The following is a 13568-nucleotide window of genomic DNA, read 5'->3' on the forward strand; positions in this document are numbered from 1 at the left end:
CTGGATTATATAAATCACTTAAGGTTGAAGAAAATAGTATCATCATCAACAACAACAACAAAGAAGAATTATTAAATAACAACAACTTAAATTAACTAGATATTGAAAGGCAATACATGAGTTACATCTTACCATTCTTAAGTGATTCTTACTTAGGGAGTTTTGTTCTTGATAGCTTTGGCCTCCCTAATGCCTTATATACTAGATTAGTAATAATATACTTTCTGTGAAAATATAAGTTTCTGATCAGGTCTAGTTGCTACATTGTAGGAATCTTCCCAATTTCTTATGATAAATAAGATGTCCTTCACTGAATTTCCAAAGTTTGTCAAATAACAATGTTTGCAGGAACCCTTCAGAGCTTCATTTTAGCCCCTATCTTTTTGGTCATTTTAGTCTTCAACTATTTCTTCTAGTAGAGAAACTTACCATTATATTGAACTGGTTGTTTTTCCTATGTTTTTATTTAATTTTATACTCATTCAATTCTTTTTTTTTTTTTTTTAGTGAGGCAATTGGGGTTAAGTAACTTGCCCAGGGTCACACAGCTAGTAAGTGTTAAGTGTCTGAGGTCGGATTTGAACTCAGGTACTCCTGACTCCAGGGCCAGTGCTCTATCCACTGCGCCATCTAGCTGCCCCTCAATTCTTTTTTTATCAAGTGATCATAAGGAAAGAAATGCACCTATCAAAGGGATTTGAATATTTAGTCATTTTGGTAGCCCAAGAAGAAATAAATAAATGCTACATTTATTTAAATGTTTGTCCTCTCCTTTCCAAAATGTTAATTGACTGATTAGTTATTTCATTTGCTTGATGGAAGTTTACTTCTATACATCACACACTAGAAATGCCATCTACCCCTGTGTGATGTTCCTTTGTTTGTTTTGTTCCTACCAGAACTTTGATTCCAAGGAAGAGGCCTAGGCTAGCCACATCTTCATTTCTCTCCAGGCTACATTCTGTTTTTTTTTCCCCCCAAACTGTTTATTTACTTATTTTTTTTTAATTTAGAATTTTTCCAAAGTTACATGTAAAAAAAAAAGAAAAACAATTTTTTTTCAAAGTGACTTTTAAAAACTTTGTGTTCCAAATTCTCTTCCTCCCTCACTCCTAAACTCTCCCTATGGAATCAAACAATTCAATATAAGTCATACATGTGCAATTATGCCAAGCATCTTCACAATGGTCAAGTGGTGAAAGAAAATAGACAAAATGACTTTAGAAAGAGGAATTAACAAATAAAATTATACTTCAATCAGTATCCAAATACCATCAGTTCTTCCTTTGTTAATGGTTTGCATTTTTCATGTGTCCTTCTAATAGCATCTTGCTCATCTTTTCTTTCACAGTTACTATTGCTAACTGTATTACCTTCCATTCTATTCCCTTCCCTTGGTATTTTCTGTCTTCTTTTACCCTATCCCTCTTCAAAAATGTTTTGCTTTTTACTGCCCCCCTCCCCCAATCTGCCCTCCCCTCATCTCTCCCCCTCCCTTTTCCCCTTCCCCTCCCACTTTCCCTCAGGGCAAAATATATCACTACACCCATTTGAGTGTTTATTCCCTCTTCGAACCAATTCTGATGAAAAAAAGGCTCACTCATTCCCACTTTCCTTCCCCATCTTCCCTTCCACTCCATAAGCTTTTTCTTGTTTCTTTTATGTGAGCTACTTTACACCCTTCCACCTCTCCCTTTCCCTTTCTTCCAGTGCATTCCTCTTACCCCTTAACTTTATTTTAAAGATGTCATCATGGGTCAGCTAGGTGACACAGTGGACAAAGCACCAGCCTTGGACCTAGGAGGCCCCAAGTCCAAATCCATCCCCAGACAAAAGCCACCCCACCCTGCCTGCCCCACAAAAATAAGGATAAATGCTGTGTAGATAACATCCCTTCACCTTCCATTCACACCTGTGCCCTCTGTCTAAGTATATTCCTTTCAGCTGCCTTGATATTGAGAACATTCTTATGAGTTGCAAGTATTATATTCCCATGTAAGAATGTAAACAGTTTAAACTTTTAACATCTCTCTTAATTTCTTTTTCCTGTTTAACTTTTTATGCTTCTCTAGGGTCTTGTATTTGAAAGTCAATTTTTCTATTCAGTTCAGATCTTTTCATCATGAATGCCTCAAAGTCCTCTTTTTAACTGAAGTTCCATTTTTCCCCTGAAAGATTATAATCAGTTTTGCTGGGTAAGTGATTTTTTATTGTAGTCCCAGTTCCTCTGCCCTCCTGAATATTATATTCAATGCCCTCTGGTCCTTCAAAGTAGAAGCTTCTAGATCTTCTGCTATCCTGACTATAGCTCCACAATATTTGAATTCCTTTTTTCCATCTGCTTGCAATATTTTCTCCTTGAACTGGGATCTCTGGAATTTGGCTATAATCTTTCTGAAAGCTTTCCTTTGGGAATCTCTTTCTGGAGGTGATTTGGTAGAATCTTTTAATTTCTATTTTACCTTCTGCTTCTAGAATATCAGGGCAATTTTCCCTGACAATTTCTTGGAAGATGATGTCTAAAATCTTATTCTGATGATGGTTTTCAGATAGTCCAATGATTTTCAAATTATCTCTCCTGGATCTATTTTCCAGGTCAACTGTTTTTCCAAGGAGATATTTCATATTGCCCTCTATTTTTTTTATTCATTTCGATTTGTTTTTACTGTATCTTGGTTTCTTACAAAGTCACTAGCTTCCATTTGTTCAATTAGTTTCTTCAGGGAGCTTTTGTATCTCCTTTTTCATTTGGCTTTTCAAGCTGTTGACTTTTTCTTTTGACTTTCCTGAATCGTTCTCATTTCTCTTTCCATGTTTTCCTCTTCCTCTCTAAATCTTCCCTGTATCTCTCTTATTTTCTCTTCAAAGTCCTTTCTGAGCACTTCCATGGCCTTAGACTAATTCATATTTTTGGGAACCTTTGGATGCAGGAGTGTTAACTTTGTTATTATCTTCTTCTAAGGGTATATTCTTGTCTACCTTGCTCCCAAAGATGCTTTTGATGGTCTGCTGTTTTCTCTGCTTATTCATCTTGATTGCCTCTTTTTTTGGGTTTTAACTCCTTCTTAAAGTGTATTGCTGCTTCCACGATACACTGTTCTGAGCTACAGCATGGCCAATGGGGTGATTAGGCTTGTTCTTGGCCTGCCTGGCCTGTGAGTTACCATTGCCTGCTTTATCTTTGACCTGGAAACAAGAAGTATGATTGAAATTGGATTCTCTGTGTTCTGAAGCTTGGCAAGCCTGTTCCCCTCCCCCAGTGTGTGTCTGCCACTGGAGTTTGCTTGCTGGTTCAGAACGTGGGTGCCCTGCCCTAATTCCAGCAGAGACCACAGATATTGCCCCCAACTGCTGGACCCCTTTACTGGTATGCAAGCCAAGCTTCAGAAGAAGCAGCTGAAGATTTCAAGGCTCTGGAGGCGCTGCCTGCCCAGGGCTTGTTCTGCACCATGCTGCACTACTCTCTCAGCCTGAACAGCTGGTGATCCAAGTTGCCATCTTTGGCTAGAAAAGAGTCTCACTCTGTTCTTATGTGGGTTATGCTACTCCAAGAGTTGTATTATGACATTATTTTTGGAGGTATGTGGATGGGTTTGTTGGGATCAGGGAGAGTCCCAGCCTTTCCTCTGCCATCTTGGCACCGAGTCCCTGCAGGCTATATTCTTGACAGTCTAGACTTTTTCTACTCTGCCTAAGAAACTTCTCAAGCTCAGAAGTTCATTGTATCCTTGCATTTTTCACATTGGAGGATCTAAGTGACCTCTTCCTTTGATTGGCTATTTCTTCCCCAAACCTCCATTCTAAGGAGGATGCTTAGTCCATCTATGTCCTTATTCTCTGCGCTCCACTCTTGGCTCTTTGGACTTTCTCTATTATGCAGGTGTCTCCCCTCCCTGACTTCTCAAGTTTTCTTGTAATTGTATTTTCCCTGTTAGAATATAAGTTCCTTGAAGGCAGGGACTGACTAACTTTCTGCTTACATCTGTATTTCCAACAGTGCTAAAGGTTTAATAAACACTTGTTGAATTGACTTAAATTTCAGGTGCTTTTTTGGTGATACTATTTTGTAATTTCTTATTTCCTTTTGATTTTGTATCCCCAGCACCTATGTGATCTAGCAGTAGGTAGATAATTATTAATAATTACATAGTAGGTACTTAATTATCAATAATTTTCAAGAGCCTTGGGAATAACAATGCTTCCAACCTAGTGCTCTGCCATACTGGGAAATAACCCCTGTGGGAGATGCAGCCTGGCAACTAGTCCTGTGACATAGCTACTAAAGATTCAGAAAAGAAAGTTCTTGTAACCAAATCCTTGATACTGTCAAATGGCTCAACCTCAGAATATTGCTATCATTTTATCAATGAAAATGACGTTGAAGAAAAGGTGTTAGCATCTGCTTTGCTGCTCTACCTTAAGGACTCTGGGATTTTTCCATCTGTCTTACAGCTGAAACTTCTATATGTGTTGCCTCTCCCATCGGGATGAGCTCCTCAAGAGGATTATTGTCTTACTTTTCTATTTATATTCCCATATTTGCACATAGTAAGCATACAAATGCTTTATTCTAAGCACTTTACTCACACATTCATCCATTCAGAATTGTTGATTAATTACATTACTGCTTATTCATGCAATTCTCATTTCAGAAAGACATCAATAGGATCATCCTTAAATTTCCATGGTGTGGACTTTTTTTCCCTTCATGTGCAATTGATCCCTTGTTTTACTTATTCCTTTGTGCTTTTTGGACAGTGCTAATATTAATCTACATTACATTTGTTACTGTATAAATAGTATAGTTCTCCCTTTGAATGGTCATACTAAGGGAAATTCTATAGTACTAGTAAAATGAAGATTCATTTGAATTTGTGCATGGGGTTGGGGGAGAGGGCATTGATTTTCAATGACTGGGACCTTGTGTTGTTGAGCTTCCTTAAAATATACTTAAGTAACAATACATTTTCAGAGACTTCTAGAAAAGGAATTCCTACCTGTAAATTCTCTTCTCTTGGGCCTGAAAGGTGACCATACTCTTAAATAACTTAATTTTTTATTATCGCTCTTTCTCAGGGAACCAGGAGGAGGGCAATCAAGACTTCTCCTTCATGGATCCATAGATTTAGGATAAATTTCTTCCTGAATGCAGATTCCAAGATTATTCTGGATGATAAAATCTTGTCAGATTGTGGAATTGAAGGAACAGTTCAAGAAACAATATATTTTTAAAAAGTTGGCACAGGGATATAATATATTAGTGAAGAAAGGACTTGAACCCTGATGTGTCTCTCTGATAAAAAAGAGAAACTGAGGCATGTTGGTGGCACATGTACTATGTGTGGAGTGAGGAAAACCTAAGTTGAAACCTGACCATAGCTACTTACTAGCTATGTGGCCTTGAGCAAGTCAATTAACCTTTGTTTTTCTCTAATTCTAAAATGGGAATAATAACATCTAACTTTGATGTTTGTTTTGAGGAGCAAATGAGATATTCATAAAACACAGCATAGTACACAGCAGATTGGGGCACTATCTAAATAGTAGAAACTATTAGCTATAAATCTGATACATTTCAACTTGCCTTGATAATTTTTTTCTTCAAAAGTTGTACATAAAAGTAGGGTGAAATATTTTCTTGGTTCAGATTCTAACCAATAAGGAGGAAATGGTTGTCAAAAGGAAAATGATGGGAACCTTGGGAAGAGAGACCAAATAGCCTTAGATTTTATAATGCAGTAAAGAGTTAGCTTTGTTATGATGTTCACCTTGGATTTTGAGCTAGTGAAATAATAGTTTAGATAACCTAGCCTAAATTTATATATGCAAAGTCAGCCTAAAAGGGGCAAGACATCCTTAGAAATGAAATTCTTATGGAACATGTACAAATGATATATTTAAAGGGAAAAATGGTGAACTATCCAAAGAGAAAAACGCAGGTGCACAAAGAGCTAATACTGCTTGGATTTTTAAAATACATGTACAATAGAGGGAAACAATTACAGGTAACCAAAAATGTAGATTAGTGGCATGATTTGATAAGATTAACCTGAGTAATACCAAAGCTAAAAATTACCCAGGACTGAACAATACTAAGGACAACATGAAAAACCTTTTAGGTCAGAGAAGGGATAGAAAATCCTATCTTTATTGTCACATAATTGACTGCAAGTTATAGGGAGTAAAAGATCTCATTGTATTTATTGTTTGTTGAATATAGTGAAAGCATTTGATACAATAAAGCCACATACCTCCTTAAAGGCTCTCTTCCATCAACTTATCACCCATTCATGTGCAAAAATTTTCAGACATATAACTTTTTTGACCTTTAGATTATAAAGATTAAGCAAGACCTAAAACAAAGAGGTGAATACTCACCAAGGTGTTCATCATTGTCATTGTGGAGGTTCAATTCAGAGTTCAAGTCTTCGAAGGATTTCCTCTAGATGATGAGTTCTTCTAGGTGGCTTCTGTTAATGGATGATATGTTGTTGATTACATCTATCTCTGGAACATTGAAGAGTCTCCTAAATGATCATTTTAAATAATCATTTTAAATGTTCAACTTAACAGTTCACACAGAAAATAAGTAGATGAAGCACTTAATATATACTCTTTTGTTCAGTCTTTCATTCATTCATCAATGATTATTGGTTTATTTTTGTCTTTAGTTCTTGAAGAGGACCATGACAGATGTCTTATTTGCAAGGAATTGGATTTAAGTGAGGAAGAACTGTGCAAAGTCACCAGCCTCAATTTCTCCTCTGGAGCCATTTGTGTCCAGTGACAAGATAGATTATCAGTATGACTGGAGATAGCCCTGGATTTTTAAGGCAATTTAAGTTGAATGAAAAGCCCAGAGTCACACACCTAGTAAGTGTCTGAGGTCAAATTGGAACTCAGTTCCTCCCAACTTCAGGGCCAGTACTCTATCCACTAAGCCACATAGCTCCTTCATAAACGATGAGTACATTAGAGGTCTATGTGAATAGAAAAGATGAGCCAGTCATACAATGAGACCAAAGGCTAATTGAAGTATAACATATGTATGCTCCAAGGGTGTCTACATAATGTTAAGAGAATAGCCTCTACCTTCTTGGTCAGACCTCCTTTTATAAGATTTATAGAAGAATATGGGCAGGCACAAGAGTTGTACCAAATGAAAGTGAATAATTGATGGGCTGCAATTTATATTGTTGGATGAAATACCTATAGGGACAGTATAAGATCAACTTTTTCTTTGTTTGGCTTTATATGGTTCATTTCATATGGAGAAGTTAATAATGACAGGGCAGAAAAGTCTTTGGGGGAGGTAAAGGAAGAGATTTCTATTGTCAAAGGATATCACATATTGCCCCCTATGATGAATGACCATTTTGCTAGCTAATATAAGTAGAAACAAAGAATTTTTTAATATACACTGCTAAAATATGTATAAGGCAAAACAGTTTTTAGATGGGATTTTGGAAAATTTGGGAGAGAAATTGACCTCTGATGTAGGTTTGGACTTGGATCTCTTTTTAACAATGTGCAATGATGCTTTGTTTGTGTGGATACAGTTCAGCATTATAAAGAGGTAGAAATAGATGTTGCATTTATTTTAAAAATAGAGAAACATGAGTGTGAAGAAATAAGTTCATGGGCACCAAAGAGACAACTGCCTCACTGGAGTTAAAAAAGAAGGCATGATGGTTACTTCAACTATTGTGCCTATCACTATATTATTATGAAAGCAGGTAAATCTAAGAAAATAAGAAAAAATAGGAACATTTGATGACTGAGGTATTATTGAAAAATGTCTGTCAATTTGAAAGAAGAAATTTGAGAAGTCGTGAAGTTTTATATAAAACATGAGGCACTGAGAATCAGGAATCTATCATGTAAGCCATGGAACTACAACTATTTCAGGGAGGGAATGGTAGGAGAAGAGATGGCCTGAAGATGGCAGAAGAAGATGCACTGGAAGAAAACTAAAGACAAAGGAGAGAAGGATGAAAGGCTGCTATGTTGGAACACTGGTACTTTGAGGTAGTTAAGTTAAAGAATACTTTAGTGGAATGATTCCCAGCTTGTTAGAGAGAATTTCCATCGATGGCCAAGAGCACCAGTGACATCTATTGCCTCTCAGCACAAGTTAGAGTTGGTAAAAGGTAAAGCTTTGCATCAAGGATTGCTACTCTTTGCTATCATGTCTGACTTGAGAAGGAAAAGTGAGTTTTGCACCTGCTTTGCTTTCCTAGTTAGCAGAGCAATGAATATTGATGTGAGCTTCATTCTGATTGGACAGCAACCATCCAGGTGAGTAAACAACTTGCTGGTCTGGTTCATATAGCTGAGAGGTGGCCAGTTTGATGAGCCTGATTCCTGTCTGGCTTAAAAGAGAACTGTTATTTGTTTTAAGTGCTAACACATTTTAAAGTCTATTTTTGAGGAGAGAAATTAAGATGGTTTCTGAGTTGTCAACAGTCAAATAGTGAACAGAGAACCAGTGTAGTGTAGATGTTCCTGAATGAAATGTCTAGAGTTGCATGTTGTCCTAAGCATGAGTTTTCTTCATGCATTTCCTTACCAGCTTCCAAGAAGTATGGGCCCATTCTTCATGATAACAATTGTGTACATTCATGGAATAATGTGATCTAGGTTTGCATGTAAAATCTGATGCATTTTGTTATTAATTATTTGCTTTAATATATTAGTATCTGTCTTTGCCTCATCATTAATTAAATGTTTATATTTACCATCTAAAGTGTCATTATTGAGTGTGGCTGGTTGTGTGGATAAAAAACATATTGGATGGGGGCTCAAAAGAAAGAATGATAATTATAAGGAAGTATTTTTTTTTTGCCTCAACAGGGTTACATGTAGGACCATGAGAGTGTTGGAATATAATTGTGTTGTGGTGGTAGATCTTTTTCTTTTCTAAATGAACATTTATTTTATTTATTTAGTTTTTTTGAAGGGCAATGAGGGTTAAGTGACTTGCCCAGGGTCACACATCTAGTAAATGTCAAGTGTCCGAGGCTCGATTTGAACACAGGTTGTCCTGAATCCAAGGCCAGTACTTTGTCCACTGTGTCACCTAGCTGCCCCTGGTAGTGGTAGATCTTTAGGAACTTAGACCTGTTGGTGTGAAAGCAGTTTAGAGAAGCAAGCTAAATGCAGAAAATGATGGAGATATTTGTAAACCCCACCAAATTTGTCTATGTTCCTTCATAACTCACTTCACAATGATATCACAGATCACATTGACATTTCTAATGGTATATAATGTCCAATACTTCTGATTCAAAACAAACATAAAAGCAAAACTTCACAATAACTCAATAGGGAACATGAGGGTTTTCCATGTAAAAAAGACCTGAGGGTTTTAGTGTATTACAATGTGAAGATGAGTCAACATTGTGACATGACATCTTCCCAAAAATGAATGTCTACTTAGACTGCAGTAATAGAAACAAAGACTACACAATGAAGAAGCTATAATCTTTTCTCCTCCAATAACATTTGGAATACAGAGTTCTGTAAAGGGCACTATATTTTAGGAAAGACTTTGGCAAGATGGAGTATACACAGGAAGGCGAACAAGATGTTAAGGATTATCCAAATTAAACTATAGAATGGGCAGATGAAGTAACTATTACTGTTTCCCTTGGAGAAGAGAAGGCTTAGAAGAAACATGATACTATCTTCATTGTAGGTGCTTAATAAATGTTTATTCACTTATATGACTCTTCTCTCAGTCCCTCCCCCCCCAGTCTAGTTCCTTCTCTCTACATTGTAGAGTACAATTAAAAGAAGAATTAGACCTATTTTACTTAGTGCTACAATGTAGAACAAGGACCAATGGGTGGGAACTGCAAAGGGAATAGATTTTGGCTCAATATACTTCAACAAAACTTACTAAGAGTTAGAGATATACAAAAATATTGGATTGGTCTGTCTCTTGAGCTAGAGATTTCCACAGTCCTGGAGGTCACCAAATGAAGTTTAGATAAGAATTTTTGGAGAATTTTTGTAGGTCCTTTGAAGTCCCCTCTAGCTATGGGGGGATATTCTATACTTAGGTGTTGACTAAGCATGGGTCATTCTTCAATCTTCCTGTGAAGTCATCATTCAAAAGAATATTTGTCAAACATTTACTGTTGTTTAACATGTGTTAGTTGCCTTGCAAAGAGCTGGATGTGTCTGGTCACTGCCTTCCAGAGTCTAGTCTCAGAGTTTTATAACTGAAATCAGAAAAAAGGAAGTGATGTGGACATATATGTAAAGGAGAAGCAGTGGGGTAAAATATTTAAATAACATGTATAAGTAGTAATGCATAATCAAACTTCCTTTAAATTATCTAATTACGTTCAGAAAATAGGAGTGAACAGTGAATAGAAAATTCAGTGCCATCATTCTAGACATGACAAACTGTGTCATTATGGAAAAAGGGATTCATGTCTTTAAAAAATGTACTTGTGGCATAAAATGTACAATAAAATATACAGCGGGCACTTCAAATATTACCAATAGTGCTTTGCTTCTGCTAGTGAGCAGTGCTTGAATTCTGTACTCTTATCTCCTAACTCTAAAACTGTCTCTCCTCCATGCCTACAATGATCCTTCCTCACCTCTACCTCCTGGTTTCCTGGGTTTCCTTCCAAATTCAGCTCAAATTCCATCTTTTGTAAGAGGACTTTCCTCCTTGCATGTTGCCAGAACTTAAAAAATTGAGTGACTGGCTGGTTCTGTGTTGTCTAAAATTATTGCTACTATTCTACTTTATAAATTAATTGATTATTATTTATATATTAATACTATTACACCAGTTTTCATAATAAGCACTTATTATTTGTTTGTTTGTTTGTGGGGCAATGGGGATTAAGTGACTTGCCCAAGGTCACACAGCTAGTAAGTGTCAAGTGTCTGAGGCCAGATTTGAACTCAGGTCCTCCTGACTCCAGGGCTGGTGCTCTATCCACTGTGCCATCTAGCTGCCCCCATAAGCACTTATTATTAATTAATATTGGATATCAGTAAAGTATTTACTGCATGACTCCCTAACTTCTCATAGTCCCAGGCCTTTATACCTACATAGTCCTAAGAGGAAGAGTGCACGGCAAGAGAAAGCATTCCAAGCCAAGGGAGCTGGTCAGGAGAGTGGGGCAAGAAAGCGCAAAAAACGAGGGACCTTGGTTGGCCAAGGGTTTTATCCTCTTTAGATAGAGGAAGTCCATTACACATTGATCAAAAATAATTGGTTAGCATCATTCAATTCCATTGGTTGACATGACTTGAGGGTGGTCTAAATTAAAATGAATTTACTGATGACATAAAGGAAGAGTATGCAAAAGTCCAGTATCTAGGTGTGATTTGAGCCCATCAGTGCACTGAGCTAGACAAAGAATCTGTCTCCATTTCTTTTATTCCCTTGGGTTTTTCCCAGGCAAGAGATGAACTTTCTGAAGTGGGGGGGTGGGGAGAGAAAGGACTGAAACTGATCTCTGGGTACTCCCCAGGAAATCTACTATTAATAATTATTTTCTCACAGTTCCCTCTCCCAGTCTTACTCTCCCAACCCTCCAACCCCCAGGTAATCCTGTATAAATTAATCCTTCCTTCTGAGATTACCTCCAATTTTAACTATATATCTGGTGCCTATATATTGTTTGCCCCTTGTCTCTTCCTTAGAATGTGAACTTCTTCAGGACATGGGTTCTTATTGTCTTTCTTTTTATCCTCAGAACTTAGTATAAGGCCTGACATAGTTAGTGTTTAATAATTGCTTGTTAATAGACTAACTCTGATTGGAAAAGATAGATGAATTTTCCAGAACAAATCTTTTAAACATGAGAATCTTTAAGAAATTGGTTATTGCATATTTTTCATGGTTTATACCTTAAGTATAGATGTCTTAATAATAGTAGTAATAACAAAAACAGTAATGGCAACAATAATAATAGCGAGTATTTATATTATGTTTTTGCAAAGTTCTTTAAAATAAGACCTCATTTTATACCAAAAAAAAACCCAAAAAACCTTTGGGAGATAGGTACTATTATTATCTCCACTTTACATATGAGTAAATTATGGCAGACAAAAGTTAGGTCACTTGCCTGGGGTCACAGTTTATGTCTAAGTTAGAATTTGAACTCAGGTCTTCTTGACTCCAAGGCTAATGCTCTATTTGTAATACCCAGCTGCTTTCTTGAGAAGAGATGTATACATTTACCTAAAATACAAAACCAAATGATAAACTTTCTATTTGGGAATATCTTAGTATAAACGCACATACTGGGGCAGCTAGGTGGCACGGTGGATAGAGCATGGGCCCTGAACTCAGGAGGACCTGAATTCAAATTCAGACTCAGACACTTGACACTTACTAGTTGTGTGACCCTGGGCAAGTCACTTAACCCCAATTGCCTCACCAAAAAAAGATAAATAAAAAAATAAAAGCATATGCTAATGTACCAAATAGCTTCTTTGTGTGAGGAGTTTAAGGGGTGATACAAATCTTAGCCATGAAAATATACACTGTACTTAGACCTTCTCACGTGGTAATGTCAGCTAAGACCAAGGACAGACCAAAACATTTGTTAACAGAAGTTTAATGAATGTTCTTTCCTGTGATTCATTCACGTTGTTTAAGTGCACCTATCTTGAAACCCTTATTCTGACTCTGTGGCACTAAACAACTTGACTGAAGCAAGGTTTATACCAGGCATATTACCCACAATTGTTACATAGACATTTTTGAGCACCTTGGCAGAGTTATAAGAAATAATTGCCCTTACTTAAACAAGCACTGGTTTACCATAAAGTGGGCTGATGCCACTGGGCCACAAGCACAGCACTGGTTGATCTTTTCTACCATCATTGTCTTAGGTGACATGATGAATGAAACTAGAAAATGTAATAACTGTCAAGTCCTCAAATAGGGCAGAATTGAAAACTGACAGAAGGGCACAGGTATACCAAGAAGAAATGAATTGAATGGATCTCATACATAACCAGGTCCATGCCACATGAGTTGCTTTGGACTTGAACCAGTATGCAATTTTAAAAGGGCCTCATGGGCACCGGGTAAATTTAGTAACTGAGGGAAGGTCATATTATATCAGAACTGCAGTGTACTGCATCTTCATGTAGCAATACTTAACTTTGTACATATATCTCTTATCTCTGCAATGGAAAAATGCATGAGTTCCTTGAAATAAAGGCTTTGTCATATAATTTGTAACTCTAGCATCATGTTCTCCTCATAGTAAGTGTTCAATGAACATGCATTAGTGATATTTTTATATTGGAGGTGAGAGTTATGTACATTTAGAGTTCACAAATTGTAAAACAGCTGAAGCCTGTCTTGGTCTAATTTAGCTCCCCTTTCATAATTGATTTCTTCACTCCTTGTATCAACGGAGTCTTTGTTGGACCACTAATAATACCAACAATCAACAAATTCCTACTTGTATATAGCTGGTAACTCTAAAGTAGTAATCCTCCCAGGGATCTTCTTTTAAGTAGGAAACAAACATTCAGGAAGATTTAGGACCTTTTAAGATTCAAAGGAATTATTCTCTAAA

This window comes from Dromiciops gliroides, chromosome 1 (assembly GCF_019393635.1).
Source record: "Dromiciops gliroides isolate mDroGli1 chromosome 1, mDroGli1.pri, whole genome shotgun sequence".
Taxonomy (NCBI): Eukaryota; Metazoa; Chordata; class Mammalia; order Microbiotheria; family Microbiotheriidae; genus Dromiciops; species Dromiciops gliroides.